Source organism: Cornus florida, unplaced genomic scaffold, assembly GCF_030987335.1.
Source record: "Cornus florida cultivar Cherokee Brave unplaced genomic scaffold, ASM3098733v1 CherokeeBrave_3.0.0_Hap2_Chr07, whole genome shotgun sequence".
NCBI lineage: Eukaryota > Viridiplantae > Streptophyta > Magnoliopsida > Cornales > Cornaceae > Cornus > Cornus florida.
In genome coordinates this window covers 39,598,601-39,620,706 of record NW_026775577.1, presented here as the reverse complement: position 1 = coordinate 39,620,706, position 22,106 = coordinate 39,598,601, and the positions used below count along the sequence as shown (strand labels likewise).

General features: G+C 36.9%; 1 pseudogene; it reads right to left on the bottom strand.

The window, feature by feature from the left end:
• Positions 1-13,560: 13,560 nt before the first annotated feature.
• LOC132267979 (small nucleolar RNA R71) lies at positions 13,561-13,659 on the bottom strand (annotated as a pseudogene).
• Between the last annotated feature and the right edge of the window lie 8,447 nt (positions 13,660-22,106).

The following is a 22,106-nucleotide window of genomic DNA, read 5'->3' as shown; positions in this document are numbered from 1 at the left end:
AAACTAACTACAATTGCATCTAATGAGAGCATACATTAATCAAGAGGATAATGGAATTTGCATATAATAAGTGTGGTTATCAATTCGAGCAATGAATTGTCTACCTAATGACAAGTACACTAATTTGTAGTTCATAACCTACCATACACATTAGATAAAAGCACACATCAATCAAGAGGATAATACTAATTGTAATTAGAAGTATGGATTAACATAATTAATCATAAATTGCCTACTTAACTACAATTAACTAATGACAAGTAAGCTAATTTGTAGCACAACTCATCAAGATAAAGTATAACCCATCAAATTAATCAGCAATCCCATCCAATAAAACCCATGCCATGACCATCACTAAACCCTACTAACAATGGAATGTAGTGTTGAGTATAATCCTCTAATCACACATGGACAAGTAATTAACATAGAGAATTAATGGAAAAATTAATCTTAAAAATTTAACCAAGAGCATAACCCTAGATTAATTACACATAGACATATAATCAACATATAGAGTTAATGGAAGAGTTAAACCAACACAAGCCATGATTTGTCAAATCAAGCATGTAAATAGGAATCATAAGGCCATAACATCAACTACAAAAATATATTAATCTCCCCACAAATAAAAATACAAGGGTTTAGAAATACATAATCTTAGGGCTCATCCAAGCCCTAAGTGAAGAACTAGCTCATGGAGGAGATGATCAAGGTGTCAACTAGCTTCATCCCCATCTTTTGGCTCTTCCTTCTTCTTCTTTGATCCTCAAGAGAGCTGAGTGTGTAGATGTTCTTGAAAACCTTGTGCCTCCACTCTTCTCTTTCTTCTAACCCCCGCCTGTTCTCCACAGAGAGAACTGATGAGCGTTAAAAAATGTACATTTAAACCCCTTAAGCTTAGGTATTTTAGAACCTTTACCTATCTTATTTTCCCGCTTTAGATTGATTTTGTATTATTTCCATTTTCAGGTACTTATCCCCAAAATAAGCTAACTCAGCTAAATAAGAGCATAACTGAAGCAATCTTGGGATGAATCAAAGAAAGGAGCAAAGTGGGAGCAAAATGAAGCAAGTGGTGGAAATTCAGAAAGTTTGATTGATCTCAGAAAATATTCGATCGATCAAAAGTTCATCGATCTAGACATTTTAAAATGGATCCAAGCTCTTTTATCCTTATCTAAAGATCCCATAAAGTTCGATCGATCCAACTTTCTTCCGATCGATCGAAATGATTCCATCTTATCCAATTGTACCACCATACCTGCCACTTTTGTCTCGTTCCCCAAAATATCTTAGATTTGTCTTTATCCAACAAGGCACTGCCATAAAGGATCGATCCAGCTTATGTTCGATAAATCTCAGCCATATTCGATCGATCTCACCACAAGTTTGATTGATCGAACTTCCCCAAGTGTAAGAAAATCCAATTTCTAGCTCATTAAAAGTTATCTCATATCCAATCATTGGGGGGAATATTCGTGTACGAGCCTAACTCATTGGGGGTGATATTTAACCTACCTATATAAGGAATATGAACCAATATATTGAGGGGAGACACATATACACTAGAAACAATTTCCATATTCTTAGAGTAGAAGAAAAGAAGAGAGGAGGCTAGAGACACAAGCTTGGAGTTCTTCCATCCACCAAGAAGAGGAGCAATCTCTACCATAGAGTTAGCCCTTGAGGGTTGGAGGACACCATCTATGAGTGGCTAGACATCCTCTTGGGGCTAGAGTTAGCCCTAAGCATGCTTTTTACATCTTGATTTATGTATTTTTGAGGGGATTTGTATTGTGATACATGTTTTGACATATTTATATACATAGATCTTATTTATTCAATGATTTATGTGATTTAAAGCTTCCAATTGATCATTTCATTCTATCCATATGTATATGTATGCTAGAATAGATGTTCATGTGTTTGTCTCTAGATTTTGTGTTATTGATGCATGTCTATGTGTATTGATGCTATAGATCTAGAGATTGTCAAGACATAGTGCTTAATAGAATGTTCTTGTGGTTTATTTGATGGTTCATACTCATTTCTTGATGGATTGCGCCTTTTCCTTAGTTTAATTAGTTTAATTTCATGTCATTAGCTTAATTGTAGTGTAGTTGTAGTTTAGATGTTAAATGGGAGGACAATCCATACTTGTTGTTTGATGTTCCATACTTAGGAAAACAAGTAGCATATGTATCTAACCTTGTGATGTGTTTGGATTGTGAGCTTAAAGAAAGGATAAATGGCTTAGTTTGATATATTGTGCTATCCACCATGTTGCTTAGACAACATATACTTAATTGGTCATCCATGCTTGTTGAAATAACCATACACACACACTATTGTTGCAATACATGTTTACCCCCTCATTAATCATTCATTAAGGGTGTAGAAAAGCTATGCTTAGTGCTGATCTCTAAATCCCAAGATCCCTGTGATACACCCGGATTTCCGGATGTGGATTGGCCAGGCCCACGCCCGATTACCCGAGGATATCAAACAAATTAGCAATAATCGAACACAGAATATAATTAAGATAAACATGAGTAAATAAAATTCACTGGAAAGAAACTAAATGAAAATCCTTTATTGAAAACTTCAGAATAAATCTTATAAATAAGAACTAGTCTGTTACAACCAACTTTTCCAATTATAATACAACTTGAGAATCCATCTGGTGGACCCCTAATCAAAAGCCAATACTAGAAAGCGAACAACTAAAAAGAAGTCCACTGCTAAATCATGAAGAACCTCTTACATCGTCAGTAGAATGAGTAGATGTCTCTGCTCAGCACGAACAAGCTCTAAGACCTGGAACCGTCCGTTACCTGAAAAATAATAGTGGGTCAGGCCCACGAACAAGTTCTATCCTAACTACAATCCAAACAGAGACCCGATACGCAGATACATCCTAGACATCTCAATCATATCTATATAGTCCGTAATAGATAAATATATATCCACACTACAGGACTCTCACTAACTATGCTGAGGGTCTCAACCTGAATAGAAGGTAACATATAATATGCACCTGAATGGGCTTGACTACCTAAGCCTAACAGGGTATACCTCAACCAACATAGCTAGCTACGCATCCTACTGCATATACGCACCCTAACCGTCGACTATGAGACTCAAGCTCAAATCGCGGTACCATAATTTATATATATAAATTCCCATCCAAACCAATGTAGTACCGCTCAACTGATTCATTGCCATGACACGACATAAAATTAGGATTTAAATGTTTTAATTAAATCCCTACTCCAATTATATATATAAGTTCCTTCCAAATACAATGTTGTGCCGGTCAATAGTTCATTGGTCAAGACACAACATATAATCAGGATTTAAACGTTTTAGTTAAAACCCTATCCATCCTAACGTAGAAATATAAACAACCATCCAGTATGTTGTTCAACTATTTTAGTTGACAGGATATGAAACCATGTAGGATTTAACTATTTTAGTTAATCCATTCTGTATATATGAATGGGTAGGAATTAGCATTGTGACTTAATCCATCCTTCCGTATGCCACCGTCCCATACCGGTGCATACATGCAAATGATCCGTAAACGATGCAACATTATAAGCAGTACATCAAATAAAGTCCACATTATCCATATAGTTGACAAACAAAAAATTTAAACAAGTCATCAACTAAATATCCAGAATCCATCCATGTAATTAAACGAGACAAAGTTTACTAATTCGTCAAGTTATAATCCAGCATCCATTCAGGTAATTGACAGAAAATATATTTAATTCTTCAATTAATTCTAAGCCAACATCCAATTAAAGTCCAAACTCTAATCCAAATAATTGCAGTGTAATGCTTAAAATTACCGCAACTAAAGTTCTAAGCTTAAATCCATGCATTGCATAAAAGTATTTAGTATTTCAACAATTAACATCCAGGATATGCATATATCACACTTGTTAATTAAATGATCCTAGTATGCCACCAGAAAAATATTTTTAAATATAAATATACTCCGTTAAATTACTAAAATTAAACTAGGCAATTAAATTCGTTCCTTCCATTAACAGCCTGCACCGCTGCACTTTCCCTCTTACCGTTAAATCCAATAGTACTAAGACAATAATTTATTATGTGAGGCTCTAATATAACATGGTAATATTGTTTGGAATCCATGTTCCAACCCTTTTTAATTCCTAGACATAGTTTGCACAATTAAATCCTTCTGGTCCGTTAAGTCCTTAAACAGCCTGCGACTTACTTTAGATTTTCCTACTGTTTAAAACATTAGCATAAAAACAAATTAATGCATCTTAGGGCTTTAATACTCTATGAATTAGTGTTTAAAAAACATCACAGTAGCCCAGACATTGTTCAAACACCCACAGTTGGACCAAACAAGGCGTAACTGCTTCAGTGTACGCACAAAAAGAAAGAGCCTGCTCCCAAAATAAGTGGAGCAGGCTCCACTTTGCCTAGAGCCGGCTCTCCCACAAGGGGGAGCCGGCTCTCCTTGCCTAGATCCGGCTCTCTCCATGGGAGAGCCTGCTCTTTCCCCTTTGAGAGCCCCGGTTTGTTCCTTCGCTGTCTCTGACAATCTGTTCCATCTCCGACCCTTTCCTACCCCTTTGTTGCTTCTTAAATCTGGTCTTAAGAGTCCTAGAAACATCCAAAAACAACCCTATGCCTTGTTCACAATAGTTCAATTCAAATACAGTATTTAAAACCTTAACCGATTAAACATGCTTCCACTCCAAACTAGAACCCACAGGTACAAGAACTAAAACAGATTACTTCCACATATACAGACATCTGATTTAGCATATAACAAGCATGTATAAATTAACTAATGATCAATTAAAACCCTAGAGATAGTCTAAGGATGCACAGAACACAGGCAACGGGAGAGAGAAAGGAAAGAACTTGCCTTAACCGTCTCTGAATTTTTCGATGAAGTCTCCGACGACCGTTCCACCTTTGTTGCTCTTGGTTTTACCCACAAGCCAACCTCTGCTCCTCCTCCTCCTTGGTTCAGCCCTAGCCTAAGGCAAAACCCTAGACTTTCTCCCTTTATCTCTCTCTGTAATTCCCTCTGTAGCTCTTTCCGTTTTACCACCATTATGCTCACGTCTCTAAAACCCTAAACCACTGTAATGCTTATATTTATAAGCTTTTTACCGAAACCCTAGTCCATATCCAATTAAAGACTAAGCCCTAATTCCAATCCCAGTCGGCCCATAAAAACAAAACCACAGTTGTCATCTACGGCACTTACATACTTGACTTCCAAAAGACTGTAAATAAATAACATAATAAAAACACTTATTTAACTTAATTACCCAATTATATATATAAAATAATAATAATAAAGAAAAATTACAAAAACACTTAAGGACACACCTTCACACAGGTTAAATCCACTAATGTAATAAATGCAACTAATTCAAATAATGCTAATTAAGTCCTTAAACACTAAGTCCATGAACACAATTAATGTAACTATGGAAAAGCAAAATCAAATTTAAATAAATTAATTAATTCAAACAAACATAAACAATAAAAAAAATAATTCATTTAAGTAAAACAAAATAAACTACTATTCAATAAACAATTTGACACATAGAAAAAAATTTAAATTCCAATCTTATCCTTTTGAAAACTAGGGTTATTACATTCTTCCCCCCTAACAAAAGGAATTCCGTCCTCGGAATTCACGAAACCCTGAATTATTTCTTTTAAAATTCATTTCCGTTCTCGTGTGGACTCCGCTCTATCAGTACGAATAGATTGAGTCATACCTTGGCAACTAACCCATGCCTCCTTAAGTATAATTATTTATACTTTGGCAAATAAACCATGCCCCCTTTTTCGTATATTGTGTTAAACCGTTGCAAATCAACCATGTTTGTGGCAAATCACCCATGCCGCCTTAAGTATATTTATTATACTTGACAAATCAACCACGTCGACAATTTAACCATGCCTTTGGCAAATAAACCATGCCACCTTAAGTCTATTTAGTTAAACTTTAGCAAATCAACCATGCCTTAATTTAATCATATACCAATTTGAAACTGAACAAAAAACTAAATTACCCATAGTCCGAGCCTACATATCAAACGTATAACATTAATCTAAAATCAACCCATCCAGATAGACAAATTTTTACATATCCAACATTATCCGGTTCACTTAACCAGACATTTGATATCCTGATGTACCTTATAATCATCCGAGTGCATTGAAAAGAAGTGCCGATTTTAAATCGCAACCCATCTTGACAGTACTAGCACAAACCACTAAACCCCCGTCAGCAACTTAAGCTCGAGTGGAGTAAAGTAACACCTCCACGAAGATTAACCCCAACATTTGCAGTTGACTTCCTTATTTCTGTGATAAAAGCCAATGTCAATATTATACAAGCTAAACTTGAACTACGAACTCAACAAAGAATCGCAATCTCCTAGCGGTTATTGAAAACGTCCACTTCCCATTTCCCTTCAACCGGACAGAACTTAATGCAAAATGTGAATCATCACATTGAGGCATCTAAGTCGTCTTGTAATCCCCTCTATTCATACGAACTGATGACCCACCAGTTCGCAATAAACAAGAATTTAGCTAACTTAATAAAGAAATGAACCAACATCCTAACCAAATCCGAATCCAAATCCATGAAAAGGGTCTATCAGTTGAACATAGAAAATATCTACAAGGGTCTCGTAATCTCGAATGGTCCATCACGATCATATGAGAAATGGTATCCAAATCAGCACGTCCCTCTGCTTGCCAATCCGCCAAACAACTGCTTCATACCATGAAGCATTTTATGATGCACCGGGATGAATAAAGAACTAAGAGATCTGAATCTCAATTTTTATATCCTCCTTCCCGTTTGTCTATAGAAAGTACCAACTGGTCTGGTACCACCAGCTTTCGTATGCACCCATTGCTTACATCGAAGCATTGTCAAAAGCTAACCTAGAAACTGTATCTATGCATCACCAGTTAGTGATAAACTTACCGATAATAAAATTAACCGGTAATTCCATTTATCATAGGTCAACTCATTATGACTTTTTCACACACATCATGCACCGCTTCCTTATATAGGTGTTCAGTCTCACCTTCCTATCCTTAACACACCCTACTTCTCTATTATGGGTAAGTGTCAAGTTAACTCCTTGTCTCGTTTCAATTGAATTTGAAACCTTTCGCATCCTCCATTTAGTCATCAATGTCGAAGCAACAGCTAATTGTTACGAAAGAAAACCCTAAAAAAAAATTTCCACTTTTTTATATAGTGTAGAAACTTTGGTTCCTCATCTAAGTGTAACATTAGCAACTCCTCCAAATGACACCCTCGTAAAATAATGTCTTGATTACGAATAGACTGCTAAAGATTTTATCAGCCCACTATCCTCTCTTAGCGTCATTCTAATAAGTACCTACTAGTACAAAATCCTCTGTCTGAACCATAGTGGCATTACAGTGATCTTTACCTACCACAACCTCACGAATCCCCAAGACACTAACAACCACCATTATTATAGCGTTGTAAAAACGAATCCCTACCTAGCATTGAGCATATCAAACTAATCCTTTTTGATTATTTGACTCATTTTGATAGTTTAACTATCCCATCCTAACTAGCATACCATATTGATGCATATCCAGATCCATTAGATTGGCTAGAAGTTTGTATTTCTACCTAATCCTATGACTATACTGTCACAAATCCTAGCGTACATAACGCTATTATCCATGTCATCAACATAATAGTTGGTTGATCACATACTTGTGTTCCCAAATAATCCATACTCCCAATCTAGACTAATTAATAAAATGAAACACGTACTAACAAAACTGAAACACATAACAAAAGATGAAACACGTAGTACATACATTACACAAAACAACCAAAATATAATTCCACTTAAGACATATTCCATTCCAGAGAAGAAAACCTCCTTTGAACTCAAGTTCGCAAAAGTTCATTCCATAGTTTCATTGGTAATTATCCAACCTTGAAACTTATCCATTAACCGTAGCTTAACTGCACAATCGTTTGCTTAAACAAATATCCAAAGGCTTAACCCTCATCCTCCTAATATGCGGAAAATAAACTGTCTATCATGGCTTTATAAAGCAACTTAGAATATCATAACCTAATCCCCATACTCTCCGGAATGTGATAGAAAATCACGTCTTTGTTCTGGTAAGAACTCCATTCAATTCCCAAACTCCTAAAGAGTACTTTGCAAATAACTCCCAGAGAGATGATACGAAACTTTAACTATATGTAGATTGGTTCACACCAACTCCACTAGTACCGTTCACTATACTACTGGTGAATGAAAACACCCTTTATGCGATCCTTTATCTTCAAGATTCACTATCCCCTTTCTTGGAGACGCTGATATCTCCTCCCTTAGGACCCTCTTCAGAATCCTACTCTTCGCTTGCCTCCTTTTAGAGATCACTCGAAGTTGTGTTGGCCCTGACATGCGGTGACCTAACACATACATCTTAATCCATTCTTGGCGTATACTTTCCAAGTAATGCCAACCTTAGGACTAAATCTTCGATCCCCAAGTTTCGCTTCTGACAAAGAACTTGACAACATCCTCCTTTACTCCATGGGGTCGTTATCGCTTTCCCCTTGAATCCCATCCTTCTCCTAGTGTTAACCATTCCATAACTATGGAATATAATTGACATCAACTCTTCTTAATGAACCGCAAAAAGAGTACAATGAATCCTAATATGGCTCTAAGTATTAAGAGACGCAACGCGGAAGTCTTATAATGGAAACACTCCTAAGGACACTAGAACCTGGAGTGCTCTGATACCAACTGTGATACCCCCGGATTTCCGGATGCGGGTTGGCCAGGCCCACGCCCGATTACCCGAGGATATCAAACAAATTAGCAATAATCGAACACAGAATATAATTAAGATAAACATGAGTAAATAAAATTCACTGGAAAGAAACTAAATGAAAATCCTTTATTGAAAACTTCAGAATAAATCTTATAAATAAGAACTAGTCTGTTACAACCAACTTTTCCAATTATAATACAACTCGAGAATCCATCTAGTGGACCCCTAATCAAAAGCCAATACTAGAAAGCGAACAACTAAAAAGAAGTCCACTGCTAAACCATGAAGAAACTCTTACATCGTCGGTAGAATGAGTAGACGTCTCTGCTCAGCACGAACAAGCTCTAAGACCTGGAACCGTCCGTTGCCAGAAAAATAATAGTAGGTCAAGCCCACGAATAAGTTCTATCCTAACTACAATCCAAACAGAAACCCGATACGCAGATACATCCTAGACATCTCAATCATATCTATATAGTCCATAACAGATAAATATATATCCACACTACAGGACTCTCACTAACTATGCTGAGGGTCTCAACCTGAATAGAAGGTAACATGTAATACGCACCTGAGTGGGCATGACTACCTAAGCCTAACAGGGTATACCTCAACCAACATAGCTAGCTACGCATCCTACTGCATATACGCACCCTAACCGTCGACTATGAGACTCAAGCTCAAATTACGGTACCATAATTTATATATATAAATTCCCATCCAAACCAATGTAGTGCCGCTCAACTAATTCATTGCCATGACACGACATAAAATTAGGATTTAAATGTTTTAATTAAATCCCTACTCCAATTATATATATAAGTTCCTTCCAAATACAATGTTGTGCCGGTCAATAGTTCATTGGTCAAGACACAACATATAATCAGGATTTAAACGCTTTAGTTAAAACCCTATCCATCTTAACGCAGAAATATAAACAACCATCCAGTATGTCGTTCAACTATTTTAGTTGACAGGACATGAAACCAGGTAGGATTTAACTGTTTTAGTTAATCCATTCCATATATATGAATGGGTAGGAATTAGCGTTGTGACCTAATCCATCCCTCCGTATGCCACCGTCCCATACCGGTGCATACATGCAAATGATCCATAAATGATGCAACATTATAAGCAGTACATCAAATAAAGTCCACATTATCTATATTGGTGACAAACACAGAATTTAAACAAGTCATCAACTAAATATCTAGAATCTATCCATGTAATTAAACGAGACAAAGTTTACTAATTCATCATGTTATAATCCAGCATCCATTCAGGTAATTGACAGAAAATATATTTAATTCTTCAATTAATTCCAAGCCAACGTCCAATTGAAGTCCAAACTCTAATCCAAATAATTGCAGTGTAATGCTTAAAATTACCGCAACTAAAGTTCCTAGCTTAAATCCATGCATTGCATAAAAGTATTTAGTATTTCAACAATTAACATCTAGGATATGCATAGATCACACTTGTTAATCAAATGATCCTAGCATGCCACCAGAAAAAGATTTTTAAATATAAATATACTCCGTTAAATTACTAAAATTAAAGTAGGCAATTAAATTCGTTCCTTCCATTAACAGCCTGCACCCATGCACTTTCCCTCTTACTATTAAATCCAATAGTACTAAGACAATAATTTATTATGTGCGGCTCTAATATAACATGGTAATATTGTTTGGAATCCATGTTCCAACCCTTTTTAATTCCTAGACATAGTTTGCACAATTAAATCCTTCCGGTCCGTTAAGTCCTTAAACAGCCTGCGACTTACTTTAGATTTTCCTACTGTTGAAAACATTAGCATAACAAATTAATGCATCTTAGGGCTTTAATACTCCATGAATTAGTGTTTAAAAAACATCATAGTAGCCCAGACATTGTTCAAACACCCACAGTTGGACCAAACAAGGCGCAACTGCTTCAGTGTACGCACAAAAAGAAAGAGCCTGCTCCCAAAATAAGTGTAGCAAGCTCCACTTTGCCTAGAGCGGGCTCTCCCACAAGGGGGAGCCGGCTCTCCTTGCCTAGAGCCGGCTCTCTCCATGGGAGAGCCGGCTCTCTCCCCTTTGAGAGCCCCAGTTTGTTCATTCGCCGTCTCTGACGATCTGTTCCATCTCCGACCCTTTCCTACCCCTCTGTTGCTTCTTAAATCTGGTCTTAAGAGTCCTAGAAACATCCAAAAACAACCCTATGCCTTGTTCACAATAGTTCAATTCAAATACAGTATTTAAAACCTTAACCGATTAAACATGCTTCCACTCCAAACTAGAACCCACAGGTACAAGAACTAAAACAGATTACTTCCACATATACAGACATCTGATTTAGCATATAACAAGCATGTTTAAATTAGCTAATGATCAATTAAAACCCTAGAGACAGTCTAAGGATGCACAGAACACAGGCAACAGGAGAGAGAAAGGAAAGAACTTGCCTTAACCGTCTCTGAATTTTCCGATGAAATCTACGACGACCGTTCCACCTTTGTTGCTCTTGGTTTTACCCACAAGCCAACCTCTACTCCTCCTCCTCCTCCTTGGTTCAGCCCTAGCCTTAGGCAAAACCCTAGACTTTCTCCCTTTATCTCTCTCTGTAATTCCCTCTGTAGCTCTCTCCGTTTTACCACCATTATGCTCACGTCTCTAAAACCCTAAACCATTGTAATGCTTATATTTATAAGCTTATTACTGAAACCCTAGTGCATATCCAATTAAAGACTAAGCCTGAATTCCAATCCCAGTCGGCCCATAAAAACAAAACCACAGTTGTCATCTACGGCACTTACATACTTGACTTCCAAAAGACTGTAAATAAATAATGTAATAAAAACACTTATTTAACTTAATTACCCAATTATATAAAAATAATAATAATAATAAAGAAAAATTACAAAAACACTTACGGACACACCTTCACACAGGTTAAATCCACTAATGTAATAAATGCAACTAATTCAAATAATGCCAATTAAGTCCTTAAACACTAAGTCCATAAACACAATTAATGTAACTACGGAAAAGCAAAATCAAATTTAAATAAATTAATTAATTCAAACAAACACAAACAATTAAAAAAATAATTCATTTAAGTAAAACAAAATAAACCACTATTCAATAAACAATTTGACACATAGAAACAAATTTAAATTTCAATCTTATCCTTTTGAAAACTAGGGTTATTACAATCTCTCTCTCTTATTTTCTCTTCATTACATTTAATTGTTTACTTTTGTTTAAATTGTATCTTAGTATAATTCAGTCACCAACCAATCTTTTGATTACTCGACCTACTAACCCTAATCTCGATTCCATAACCTAATATGACCCACCAATCTCTTGGGACGATCCCTACTCACCCTAACTATATTTTCAATGAAAGGTAGTAGTGGCAAATTATAAATGTAAAACTTGGCCACACTCATCTTAAACAAACAAACATCTCTCTTTGCAAACTTTTGGTGCATAGGTACGGTAAACACCAAGTTTTTGGCGCCGTTGCTGGGGATTGATTGAAGGCAACCTTTTATTTGTGGAATCAATTAGGAATTAGTACTCTTTTGATCGTGTCTTTACTTTATTTTCATTTTCATTTTGGTTACTTATTGTGTTGGTTCTTGTTTGACTAGGTACATTGAGCTAGAAGGTGAGCAAAGGAGCATTTTAAGTAAGGAGCTAAGCAAAAGCAAGGAAAAAGCTAAAATATAAAAAATATTTGCAAGGATAAAATTGAAAATTGAATTGAAGTGCTAAAGGATCCTTTGTGTGCTCTTTATTAACTCAATCTCTAGTTAAATCATGAGCCCATGTGGAGGCAATTTTATTATTCTTTGCATATTGTTGATAGCATGGGAGTTTGGGATCATTGTATGTGGAGGAAGTTTATTGATTGTTGAATTGTTATGGAAGTGAAGTGATTGTTCATTGCTTGTTACTTGTTTGTGTTTTATCGTGTATGTATGGTCGTAGATCATTGAAACCTATTATTGTCCCTTTTAATTTTCATCTTGAATTTGTTGTTTGAAACCCTAAGGGAAGAGGAAGTTCTAGTCAATCCATTTCATCAACAAGGTATCCTCTACCAAGTGGACCATGTGGAGGACCTTGGTTACATAGACCAACAAGGTATCCTCCACCCCAATGTGCATCATGATAACATGCAAGTACCATTAGGCATGCCGAGACCATTCATTCACCCACCACAACAATAAGGCCAAGTTCCATTGGGAATGCCAAGGCCAATGTATGCTCCACAACCTCCTATAGTTCAAGGCAATCAAGGTGCCCATGTTACACCTCCAATTATTAATCCTCCCCTTGCTTTAAGAGATCACTATGTGCTTAATGAATACAATGCACCCACATGCATTCAATTGCCACCATTTAGAGCACACTACTATGAGATCAAACCACAAACCATTCAAATGCTTCTTAATTATCATGGACTTCCGAGTGAAGAACCTTACAAGCGTTTGGAAGAGTTTCTTGAAGTATGTTCCACCGTGAGATACACGGACATGCTGGAAGAGGGCTTAAGGCTTAAACTTTTTCCATTCACCCTCAAAGACAAGGCAAATTATTGGTTTAACAATCTTAGGCCTTTTTCAATAACTTCTTGAGCAGAAATGCAACAAGAGTTCTTAAAGAAGTATTATCCGGTTTCTAAGACCAATGCCATGAGAACCTCAATTCGAGAGTTTTCACACGGGGATGGGGAAACGTTCCATGAGGCATGGGAAAGATTCAATGAATTGCTTAGGAAGTGTCCATATCATGACATGCCCAAATTGCAATTAGTTCAATATTTCTTTGAGAGTTTATCCGATAATTACAAGGGCATGGTTAATGCTTCCATGGGTGGCTCTTACATTGATAGGCATGAGGATGACGTGTGGCGTTTTTACGAAAGCATGAGTGAAAATTCTTTGCATCGAACTTTATCTTCTAAGAATGATAGGAATTCAAGTGGGAGGAAAAGTGTTAGCTTACATCAAGTTGACCATTCCAATGAAATAGCCGCCGAGATGAAATCCTTATCTGAAAGGTTTGATCAATTCTTGATCAACTAAAACTCAAGAAATCAAGTATCTTTCATCCCTAACCATTCTTATCATGCATCCAATAAGATATGTATGACTTGTTCAAGTGTTTTACATTCTACTTCCAATTGTCCCCTTGGGCATGTGCAATGTGAGCATCATGAACAAGTCAATCCAGCTTTTGTTAATGAAGGGAACAATCCTTATGGCAATCATTATAATTCAAGGGGAAGGCTCAAACCCTCCCAAAGGTGGTTTTCAAGGGAAGTATGTTCCACCTCCGATGCAAAGCCAAGGTTCCTAAGGTTTTAGATCATCATTTCAATCGCAAGGAAATCAATTTGCTAATTCTCATTTTCCTAATCAACCATCATATTCTCAAGGAAATTCTAGGAGTCACTGTTCTAAGCACTTTAGAGGCGAACACTCAATTGCTTCATTCTCATTCTCAATCCATTGCTAACCTAGAAACCCAAGTAGGGCAAATAGCTAGTACTTTAAATGCCAGAGAGAAAGGGAAAATGCCTTTGAATGCCCCACCAAAACAATAATGTGTTGTGGAGACTCATTCTTCATCAGAAGGTCACACAATAGAGCATGTTACTGTGGTGACTACCTTGAGAAGTGGGAAGATTATGGACAACCAAGTGGGTATGTCCAATGAAGAGAGTGAACCGGTGCAACCCAAAGTTGACACCCGTCCCGTTTCACATCCTTTTCCTCATTCATTGCATATGCATGATCTTTTAAATGAGAATATCTCAAAAAGTGATTTGAAAAGTGATCTTGAAAAGAAAAATTTGCAAAATGATTTGAAAACTTCTGGTGTTGAAGAGACTTTAAAGAAAATTTCTTAAAAGATTTTTGAACCAAAAGCTCCATTTCTGGATGCCTTAAAAGGATCCATTTCAATTGATAAGCAAAAGGCCAAGACAATTGAAATTATGGATGTGTTTAGGCAAGTGAAAGACAATCTTCCACTTTTGGATGCAATCAAGCAAATTCTGGCTTATGCCAAGTTTTTGAAAGACATATGCACCCAAAAGAGGAAGAACAAAAGCCAAGTACCTAGGAAAGTGGTCTTAACCAAGCAAATGAGCTTTATTTTGCAACATAACACTCTTCCAAAGTTCAAGGACCCCGGTTCACCTACCACTTCATGCATCATTGGTGATCATATTATTAATCGGGCTCTCCTAGACTTAGGAGCAAGTGTTAATCTTCTTCCATATTCAGTTTATGTCAAATTAGGCTTATGAGACTTGAAACCGACGTCGGTGGTTTTGCAACTTGCCGACCGATCCATCAAAAAGCCTAGGGGTATTATTGAGGACATATTGATTCAGATTGATAAATTTTTCTTCCCCATTGATTTCATTGTTATTGACACGGAACCAGTCCCAAATCCAAAGAGCCAAATTCCCATTATTCTTAGCCATCCTTTCTTGGCAACCGCGAATGCCAACATTAATTGTAGGATGGGGTTAATGAAGATCTCATTTGGCCACATGAAGGTGAAGTTGAATATCTTCAATCCGACTCCTAATTCATTTGACAAGCATGAAGAAGTGAATATTGGAGTGAAATATCATGACCATAAATGTGAAGGAATAGAGTCTTTGTGTGAAACCAAAATTCCAAAAAGTTCATCTTCAACCCTGAATTCCAAGAAAATAGTTTCAAAATCTGAAGTTGAATATCTTCAATCCGACTCCTAATTCATTTGACAAGTATGAAGAAGTGAATATTGGAGTGAAATATCATGACCATAAATGTGAAGGAATAGAGTCTTTGTGTGAAACCAAAATTCCAAAAAGTTCATCTTCAACCCTGAATTCCAAGAAAATAGTTTCAAAATCTTATTTTGAAAGGGCATGTAAGCCTAAAGATCATTTTGACCAAGGACTAAAAATTTCTTTTGAGCCTAATCCAACAAGTTCTCTAGGAAACCATTTGTTGGGTGGAGTTCAAAGCACTTATTACCTCATTAAGCAGGGGATGCACTACAAGATGTTTGATCTGGGCTAAAAGAGCCCAACGTCTTGCTAGAGACGTTAAAGACTAATACATTTCGTAGGATGTCACAACCCTATTCCTCCCTCATTTCTATTTTAAATTTCATTTCTTGGGAAGTCTAGATATTTGTTTTGGGTTCATATACATTGCTAGGAACTGTGATTAGGATTGCATGCACTTCTATATTGAAAATGAGCATTTTGCATCAGTTCGATCGATCTCCAAGGAGGTTCGATCGATCGAACTCCATACTTGCATCCAACCTGCATCCAATCACCTCTCTGTCCAATCGTTCAAAGAAAACCTACATATTTCAGCTCTCTGTCCCATCGTTCGAACTTGTTCCTAGATCGAGCTTTAGTTCTTCGATCGATCCAACTTCATCTTGGATCGATCTACACTCTCAACACTTAGAAAAATTTTGAACCTGCATCCACCATCTGCAAAAGGCCTCTCTGTCCTATCGATCGAACATGTCTGTAGGTTTTTGCATGTTCGATCGATCGGAGTTCTTCTAAGATCGATCTTTGTTCTTTGATTTACTGTTTTGATTTAAGTTTGATTTTTGTTTTGAATTTTAAATTTAAAAAAATATATATATTTTATTTTATTTTATATTCCAAAAATATTTTATTTTATATTATTTTATTTTTGTTTATTTTTATTTTATTTAGTCAAAAATCCAAAAAAATATTTTTCATTTTTAATTTTTAATTTTTGATTTTTAATTTTCAAATATTCAAAAGCTTCAAAACAAAAACAATATTGTCTTTTAGTAAGGACAGATCGATTGAAGTTCGATCGATCAGAGAATTCAGTTCGATCGATCGAACTGGTAACAAAATGTTTTTAAAAATCAAACCAAGGGTTATTAGATCGATACCACAGATCGATCTAACACCCTCATCTTTGTCCCTCGCCACTGCAACTCACTTCCCCACCTCCGGCGAACCCTCTAGCGACTCCATCTCACCTCGAATCTCTCTCCCTCATCTCGGATCTCAAATTTCATCTCCCTCTCATCTCACCTCTCAGTTTTGGGTAAGATCCGAAACCCCTCTTTTGATTTAAGCTTTTATCTTCATGAATCCATGCTTTATATGTTAGATCTAAGGTGATTTGATAATGAATCTTGCCATTGATGAAGCTTTGAAGCTATGTATATATGTGTATATATATGTATATATATCGTTTTATTTTTTTTGATTTTAATTCTTGATTTTGGGGGTCACGAGCCAAGGAAAGTGACTAAATATGTTGATTTGTTGTGCAGAGGGGCCCACAAGCTTGTTTGTGAGGCCCCCGTGCCATCCACGTCACAGATTTGTGACTTTTCGAATTTTGCCTCATAGTTCGATCGATCGAACTTTTTCTCAGATCGATCTTATTCAAGATCGATAAAACTTGCATTGATCTCACATTTTTGTAATCGATCAAACTTTACAGATTTGCTTCACATACTTCACACACCATCTCTTGTGTTTCATGCTATCTCATACATGCCCAATGCCTGTGTTTTCCACATTGGATGCATTCCGTACTTATACTGTCTAGTATACTTCACATCATGTCACTTATTCTTTGTCACTTGTATAGATTCATGTTCCTTATCTGTTTTGTCTATCTTATTTGACATACATGATTCTATAAACTGTGCTTTAATTCTTTATACTGGCACTGACTTCCTTTTTGAGTTTTCTTTTATTTTGCAGGCCATGGCTAGGGTCAAGACTGTTGCTCGTGGACATTATCACCACAGAGCCAGGCGGAGATTAGATGACCAGGCAGGTCCATCTCACATCTAGGACCCCATTCACGAGCCAGAGCCCGAGCCCTCTCATATTCAGGAGGAGCCAGTAGAGCCTACTCTACCTCAATCTCCATCTACTGACAGTCAACTATAGTTTTCGACTGAGGCATCTGCTTCACAGGCTGATGCTGAGGATGACCACATACCATCTCCATCACCACCACCAGCTCAGCCAGCTCAGGACTTAGATCGGCTATTACCGAGATACTCACGCCTTCAAGTGGTGCATGAGTTGTTCTTTGATATAGACTTCTTCTCCCGGTCTGTTCTTACCAGAGCAGCATATGACGATATAGACCAGAGGGGCATCTCAGCCATACTAGCCCCTGTCACATACCCAGTGTACCCGAGGTTGGTCTGGATGTTCTTCCAGAACCTCCGACCTGCCCTAAGTAACCTGGCGGAGCTGCGGACTACCATTGATGGCTACCCCATCAGTATTACTGTAGACACTCTATCCAGATCATGCCGATGTCCACATGTCTGCCCTCTCGATCTCCAGGATACCAATCTTACTCTATGGAGGCCTTCTTATGCAGACATGGCCGCGGCACTCACAGGTCACTATATAGGTGGCGAGACTTTCTCCACTTGCACTTTTCTACCAGACGACCTTTGGTTTTCTGATTCGGTGCTATACCGAAATGTTTTTATGGCCGGCCACAAGATACAGAGGCACTGCGATTATCTGACAGCTCTATACACCTTATATACAGGGCATTGGCTATCCATTCCTGCACTCATCTGGAGCATTATGATGAAGCTATATGTTGATCACATTAGCAAGGCCAAGCCCAAAAGGGCTAAGTATCTCCCATTTGGCTATCTCATCGCATAGATTCTGAGAGACTAGTGCTATACCTTTCAGCAACGGAAGCATACTGAGGCTAGGGCCTGCTTGTTCTAGAAGAAGGACTGGAATAAGAGTTACAAGGCTCTTATTAAGAGTCTACAGGACAATGCTGTAGAGGCAGCTGAGGAGCTAGAGAGAGAGGAGATGGAGCAGGCAGCAGCTGTAGTAGCAAAGCAGGCGGCGGACGATGTACCAATCGATCCGGCTGCCATGCATATGGATATTGATTAGGAGCAGCCCGCAGAGGACCTAGAGCATCACTCTCTGGTTAGGTCGCCCGTTCATGACGAGGATCAGACTCAGGATCATCATTCTCCCGATCCAGCAGCACCTGAGGCTCCAGTTCAGATACCCAGTTTCGGAGAACGTCTTCAGACTCTGGAGGATGGCATGGTTTCCATCCGGGTTGATATTGTTTCACTCCGTACGGATGTTATAGCTTCATTGCGAGATCTATCCAGAGACATCCGCGGAGCACGCCCTGCCCGTCCTACCTCCTCTTCATGATTTTTATATATCTCCTTCTCATTTTATATCTGTGATTTGACTGTTATATTTCTGATACTATTATATTTTTATGGCTAGTCTGTCGGCCCTTTACTGTGATGTACCATATACTGTTCTTATTTTATACATGCTTTGTTTGTTTTTGGATGTCATATATGCGTATTGATATATCTGTCTGTGATTAACTCCATCAGGTGCATCCTAGTAACTTCAGTGAGAGAGAGTACTGCCCGAATTTTTCAGGACCACCCTTTTTCCTTTCTCCTTACTTCAATTTCTTATCCCATTTACACTTGCATGTCCACTGTGTACTATTGTTATCCCCTTTGTTATCTAACGAACTTTTATCCTAGTGCCATCTTTTCAGGACCACAGTTAATCCCAATTTTGGTGGGGGGGGGGGGGGGGGGGGGGCTATGCCACCTACTTTGGATACTTGTGTCCTGGCCATTCTTTGCTTAGCTGCACTGGCATACTTTTTTCCTTTCGTTCTCTTTGCACATTGAGGACACTATGCCGTTTAAGTTTGGGGGGGGGGGGTAATGGTGTTAATTGCCGTATTTGCTTTCAATTCAAAATTTTGAGTATGACTTGTGTATTTGAGGAATTTTCTATGATTGGTCCATAACTAGCTATGATTTTGATCTTTTGAGGACTATATTGCTTAAAATTTAAAAATTACTTGACTTGAGAGTCCAATACTCCTTGTATGCCTTGTGGATGCCATTCAGGAGTAAATTTTTCAAAAGATTGATATCTTGCTTGCACTTGTGGTCCACATTATCCTGATTTTGTGATTGTTTTGAGATTCACTCTAGGATTCTACACTAGCACAGACACACACTAGCATTCATTTGTGGGGTACATGCTTTGTTGATTATTGAATTGGTTATATCTCAATTGGGCTAGTAATGCATTGAAAGCTTTTATTTTGATAAAGGTGGATAACAAACCCTTTTCACTAAGTAGCCGGGATTCTAGCCTCATCAAGCATTAAACATCTCGCGTCAAAAGGTGGAGGGCCCAAACTCTGGGTTAATAATTGAACTTGTTTTTTTTATACAAAAAAAAAAATAAAAAAAATAAAAAAAATAAAAAGTTGCAAAAGCAATAAAAAAGTGAGGACTTCTCCCAAAAGGTGAGAAGTGGGAAATGATTAGATGGAGGTTGTCTTAATTTGTAGCCTAGTTGATTTGAGCTTGTAAGTCCTTAGGGGTGTTTGAACACCTAGTGCCCTAAAGCCGTTTGGTTTGGGAGTCATTGACCTAACGCTCGACCTCATAGATCGCTAGAAAGCTTTATAGATCAACACATTGTACTATGCTTCAATCTTTGATCCTTAGGGTCCGTTTGGATGGTGATAACGTTATATGTTATGGTTTGGTATGCTATGAAAACAACTGTTTTGGTATTGTATGTTTTTAGTAGAAATCGAATCCATATTTGGTAACGATTGTTTTGTTTTTGATAATTGTATATCAGAAACATGATAATGCGTTTGGTATTGTCATGAGTTTTAAGGAATCCGAAAACAAAACACGTTTGGGAAGTTAGTTTTGTTATCAAAAATTTTGAATCAATAACAAAATACCTGTTTGGTAAAGACTGTTTTGTTTTTGTTTTGAAAAATTATATATATGAATACAATTGTAAGTTTATATGTAAATAGTCCATTTCTCTTTATGATCTGAGATAATTTATTAAAATTTTAAAAAAAAAAATAAAAAAAAATATATTTTGCATTAGAGTTGGAAAAAAAAAAAATTATGAATAAATTTACATGTATAATGGCAACCAAACTACAAATCTTAAACTTTGTAATAATGAATAAATCTGCATAAACATGATTAATGGCAACCAAATTACAAATCTAACTTTGTAATAATCTTTCAATGAGAGCAGATCTTTGCACTTCATTTATCTTTTTCTTTTGGCTTGCATTCCATGTAACTTTGTTTTGTTTCGTATATATATATATATATATATATTATATAAATTCATGATGAATGTGTGAGAGAGAGAGAGATCCTTATAGTTGAAACTAACAAGAAACAAAGCCAAAACGTTGATCTTCTTGAATTGGTTAGAGTTGAGATTTGGTGGACATTGAAGCTTGTGAATAATTTTACTTCACTTAGATTAGTTTGAAATTTTGTAGTGAAGGTCCTTCAAATTGGTAATATTTTATTTGTTTAGTCATGAAACCATTTCCCCTTTTCTTGAGTATTTATTTTGATAACCGACTTGTGAATATTTCATACAATATCCAACCATAAACAGAATTGATAAATATGAATAAAGATTAAAAGCAAGCAATCAAGGAAGATCCCTCTCTTACAAGACTGAACAACATTCACATATATACTTCCACGTATAGTTTTGCTTTGTACATCACAGTCTTAAGAACTTGAGTGTTGCACCATTCACATATATACTTCCACATATAAGGTGTTAGACATTCCTTAAAAATAGTATGTGTGTAACCACACACTTCATTACACTTACATAAAATGTACACACAACTGGAGATCACTAATATTCATTCCATAAAATGTACACCCACTTTTTTTATACTTGCATAGGCCTCCATTTGATTAACTTAGAGATCACTAGCTTCTTGGAGTTGCAGCAACTGGAGAATGCTTCCTATCAATCCCACTAGTGCCACTGCCTACAACTTACTACCATGTCCTTCAATGTAGTAGCAAAAAATGAATTTGAATGTAAAACAAGACATTACCTATAGTAGCAAAATATAAAGCAGAGTTAAATTCAATTTTTTTGTTTTATTTTTAAAAAATCCTGCATGATTTCCCTTTAAAAATGGACATTTCCAAAATTTCAAAACACAATAAACACAAGGGACACCGCCCACAAAATTAATTCAACAAGGGACACTACCCACAAAATTCATTCAACAAGGGACATCGCCCACAAAATTATTTCAACAAGGGACACCGCCCACAAAATTCAATTAACAAGGGACACCGTCCACAAATTTC